Source organism: Triticum aestivum, chromosome 1B (assembly GCF_018294505.1).
Source record: "Triticum aestivum cultivar Chinese Spring chromosome 1B, IWGSC CS RefSeq v2.1, whole genome shotgun sequence".
In the NCBI taxonomy this organism is placed as follows: Eukaryota; Viridiplantae; Streptophyta; class Magnoliopsida; order Poales; family Poaceae; genus Triticum; species Triticum aestivum.
In genome coordinates this window covers 10,947,034-10,952,247 of record NC_057795.1, presented here as the reverse complement: position 1 = coordinate 10,952,247, position 5,214 = coordinate 10,947,034, and the positions used below count along the sequence as shown (strand labels likewise).

At 45.9% G+C, this 5,214-nt stretch overlaps 1 pseudogene; it reads right to left on the bottom strand.

Annotated features, from left to right (window-relative positions):
- Positions 1–3,709: 3,709 nt before the first annotated feature.
- On the bottom strand, positions 3,710–4,993 carry LOC123084258 (tricin synthase 1-like; annotated as a pseudogene).
- Positions 4,994–5,214: the final 221 nt, after the last annotated feature.

Below are 5,214 nucleotides of genomic sequence, written 5' to 3'. Positions count from 1 at the left end.
CACTCCGCCTCCTTCTCCGCCTGCGCCGGCGTACCCGACCAGCCAGCATCCTCCTTCTCCGCCTCGTCAGCAAGGGCGGAAGAGACCTACCGCCGCTCCGGCTGCTCCAGTGCATCGTAGTCCTTCTCCTCCGCCTCGTAAGCAATGAAAGAAGACAGCCGCAGCCGCTCAGCCTGCTCCGACGTCAAGCAGTACAGCCAGAGGCGGGAGGTAATACAGATTCGATCCATCTCTCAAGACTCCAGAGAAGTTACCATACGAGATGAACGTACAGGAAAATGAGGAGATCTGTCAAGCCCAAGTGAAGGACTACTTTTAAACGCAAAGAGCTAAGAGACATCCACCTCCGGAGGAGAAGATAGATCCGGTGAAAGTGAAGTGCACTTTGGACGCCCTGCAGCGACCACCACCATCTCCGCCGCAAACCAACTATGAGCGCATTACTGAAAAGACACATAAGGAAGCGAAGCGGTCGGGAAGTACTTGTAGTGACAAAAGGTTACACGAACCAAGAAGTGGGAAAAAAATTCCCCAGCTCGGCGAACAAGAGAACCAATCATGCCCCCCTCTCAAGGTGTCTAGCGATATCGTCGCTAATCATCCGGGGGTCTTTCCCAGTACCAATCCTGCAGATTACCTGCCCGACGATGCATATTTTGATACAGTGGAGGTGGAAGAATTCAAATACAAGTACGGGAAGCCTCTCGTCAAAGATGTTACTACTCTAACAACGATGATGCGAAGATTCCATGATTGGTACATGCAAACCTGCAGAAAGTTAGCAGGGGAGAAAAAAATGGATACTTTGATGCTGAAAGTTAAAGAGGATCATCACGACATCGTTGGAATTGAGCAGTTGTTTGTTCCATTTGAGGAGTTCTTCCAGTTTTTCAATCAAAAGACCCTCGACAAATTAACGGTCACTTGCTACTATCTGTAAGTATTACTTCTGTAATTAAGTCTCTATATATAGCTTAGCTCTTTCATTGCATGTATATATAATTATCCTCACTACATTATGCGGGTTGAAGATCGTCGAATGTAGACAAGCTGAAATGTATGATATTGGGTTCATTAACACAAATCTCATAGATCAATTTACGGTTACATCTCATGCGAAAGAAACAGAGGACAACTTGCTACGATCCTTGGTAATAAATCAAAACAAAGATACACTACTCTTTCCTTACAAATTCAAGTGAATCTTACTGTCTTGTGCATATTTGGTTTCCCTTAATTATTACTCGAGGTTATGTAATTGATGAGTTATGCATGTGTGCACAGCTTCCACTATATTCTCCTAGAGATTAAGCTTGAGCAGGGACTAGTAAAAGTCTTAGAATCGAGACAAAAAGATCCCTCTAACTATGCGGACATGTCTAAAATGCTCCAGAAGTAAGTCGAATCGATCATTATCGCACCATATCGGCAACTTTGTTCATTTCAAAATATCAAGTAATTGTTTTCCTTGTCTTGCAGGGTTTGGAAAGTATTCACCGCACAAGTTTCGGAACTGCCACGGGAACTACGATGGAATTACCCGAAAGCAAGTACTACTAGCTAGCTAGTTCCGCGCATCTCCCGTTGATTCTAGCTACTTTCATCATTGCCCATTTATAATGCTTCATTATCAGTTTGATTGACCTCTATTTCTCGTAAAGTGCTTGTGGCAGGAACCCAAGAATAATTACTGTGGATACTACGTCTGCGAGTTCATCTACAACGCGACGACCAAGAATAGGCGGGGCTACTCTAAAAGACAATATGAAGTGCGTAAGAAAAAATATTCACAATTTTATTTTATTACCATCATTTGTGTTGAGTTTCATTCATATATATGTATTGACCCCCTTCTTTAAATTAGATGTGGCAGATGCAGGATGAACTTCTACCACAAGATCGCATGCGAGCAATTCAAGAGGAATTGGTTGGATTCTTTCTTGACCACGTCATCAATAAAGCCGGAGAATACCACCATGCATGTGGAAGTTGAGTTCATATGTTAGGGTATTGTAAGAGATCTTACATATTGTATATATATATATATATACAATAACTTGTTGTTTGACCAATCTCTCGGAGAAGGCTTCTGTATATGTTCATGATGATCTTCTGTACTTAATAGTTTCCTTCATTTGCTTATAGCTAGCTAGCGTGTCGAGTCCTGTCTATACGTAGCGTCGACCAAGCACGAAGATAAGACAGGACACTTTTCTCTATTAACTAGCTAACACAATATATGAAACTCCTAAATTAACCCTACAAAACACCTCACCCCCCTCCCTCTTTCGAAAAAAAACAAAAAACCCAGCACCTGAAATGCTGACGCGTGGAAGCCTTTTGGTTCCGGTTGGTGGCACCAACCGGGACAAAAGGCCCCCTGCCTGGGCAAGCGGCAGCAGCCACGTGGAGTCCCCATCTGTCCCGGTTCCTGGGCGAACCGGGACTAAAGGGACAGGGCTTTAGTAACGACCCTCACGAACCGGCACAAATGGGCCTTTTTCTACTAGTGATAGTTTGACCGTCCAGGTAAACAGAGTCTTGCACCACCAAGCCACTCTTAGTACTGGCTCTATTTATTGAGTGGAAGATGAAAGTACGTTTCATGCGCCGCTCAAGTGCCCTAAGGCATATGCATTACGTATGGCCATAAGGGAGATATGGGATCTACCTGGGTAGGAGGTTTTCAAGCATTCGGGGTCTGATTGGTTTCTTATTCTTTAGGACCAATTGAGTGCTACTCTGCAACACCAAATTATATTTATTTTCTTGAGAGCCTGGCATTTGAGAAATGACTTGATATTTGGCAATGGGAAGGAATCTGTGATATTTTAATGCAAAATGGGTCACTGGGCTAAACCTAACACAAACGACAGCCAGACGGTGAGTACCTGAATGGTAGACCTACTAGAGGAGCGGTGGCCATGAATGTGTCACGGTCATTTTCAGCGAGCAGCAATGTTCGATGTAGACCAGGCAGCACGGTTGCAGTCGAAGAATAGAGGACGTCAATCTTGAGAGGGATGGCCACCGCAGTGATGGCAATGTTATGTCTTGTTGCATTGTTTCAGATTGGTGCTCAGCCTATCTTCACGTGTGCAGCAGTAGAGGCGTCAGTGACCTTGGACAGGAGGTAAGATGCTACGGAAAATTCTCTAGGGTTAAAATGGTGTTTGCACATTATCAAATATTTATTTTCAATCAGCTATACTTACCATATATATGTAGTTAAACTTAAGGGGTAAGAGGTAGCATCTTAAAATTTCTCTTGTTAGGTACTTTGTGATTGGTAGTTACACTGTCATTGCCGCTTGTGTATAGTTATTTGAAGACGAAGGATTTGGAAGCTAACTAACTTCTCACAGCTAATAATTCTAGCAATGAAAAGGGCCTATAGGAGCTCATTTTCTAAATCTTGGACTTTCTCCTCAGTACTAAAGAAATTAAGATTTAAATAAAACCCCTAGAATTTCATTGATTTGAGTGACATGACCATCCGGGCTATCCAGGGATCGGATATAGGTTTTTCTCCTCCTCTAGCTGGACACATCTTGAAAATAAGTTGTTTTCCTATCCCCCTCCTTTAATATCCCTATCTCTCCTGGAAACCTCATGTTGTCAACGGGTTGCAGCTGCACATCACTCTAGTGTCTACCTCACATACAAATATCACGTTTCACTAACAACAATATCATGCCACGAGACATAATCATATCAACACATCTTATATTGAAATAAAATCGTGAACCATCCGCGAAACAAATACTCTCCCCACCCCGTAACATAGCATTAGACATTATTGATTAAATCCAATATGGCACATACTGGATGCAATAACGTCTTGTATTATGCGACGGAGGGAATATTTCGAGATCTTATTGAATGAAATCACACAGCATGGAAAGCACATAGTACATTACAACTTCTTATTGAATCAAATCTGAGTAGTAGCTAGTGTCCAGGGGCTGGACGCTGGCGATGGAGCAGATCCTGCCAGACAGCGGGATCATGGTACTAGTTAGACGAGGCGGCGGCAGATGGTGAGGCCGTCTCCCACCGCGATCTGGCAGACGTCGACACACGGATCAGCGGCGAGCTCGGCGTTGAAGCCCTTGAGGAACTCGGCGATGGACGCGAGGACACTGTCCACAACTACACCAGGGAGGACATCTAACGAAGGCACGGCGATGCCGGCCACAGTGCCGCCCCAGAGCGTGTTGTCGTAGACGATGGTGCCACCGACGCGGACCAGCCGGATCAGCTGCTCATGGTACCGCCCGTAGTTCTGCTTGTCGGCGTCCACAAAGGCGAAGTCGTACTGAGCCACGGGGTCGGCGGCGAGGAGCTCGTCGAGGCGGTCGAGCGCCCTGCCCTCGCGGAAGTCCACCTTGTGCGCCACGCCGGCTTTCTGGATGAAGGGCAGGCCGAGTTCGAAGTCGGTTGATGTCGATGGCCACCACCTTGGCATCCTCCGGCAACGCCAACGCGGTGGCGAGGAGCGAGTAGCCCGTGAACACGCCGACCTCGATCGTGTTCCTGGCGCCCGCTATCTTGATCAGCAATTGCAGCAGTTGGGCCTCCTCCGCGCGTTGACTGCATGATGCCCCTGGATGCACCGACCAATATGAATTCCCTCCGTAGTTTAGATTACTAAAATATTTTTGACAGAGGGAGTATATAATATAGTAGCGTATTACCTCTGGTGCTTGTCGGTGAGGAGGCGCAGGTCGCGCATGCACTCCGGCTCTCGGGGGAACACCGTGGTATCCAGGATGTACTTGTACAGGGCGTCGCTCTTGAGCAGATGCTTGATATCGTAGCTCGCATTGATGTCGCAGCCACCAGCCGCCATTGCTCTTGGTTGGTCCTGAAGAAAAAAAATATCAAAGCACTGGAACACTCTTCTCTTTGTCTCTCACACACAAATTAGCGCACTGATGTAGTGATACTTGCATTGCAATGGGGTTTGGTTTTATAGTGGTTGTTGGACTGGGATACAGGATACCCCACTAGCTAGTGCAGATTGGGTCATCGCACATAGTTCAAAATCCTATCAGACGGAGGGTCGAATCGTCACCTTGCGATGTTGTGCAACAGGGGGGGAGGTGGGGCATTGCACATGATACAGAAAAACGTGTACAATAGATACTACTTAGAAAAGGCTTATATGTGGCCTTAAATTAGTGGCGGGTGATGGGGTAATCTTTTGAAAAG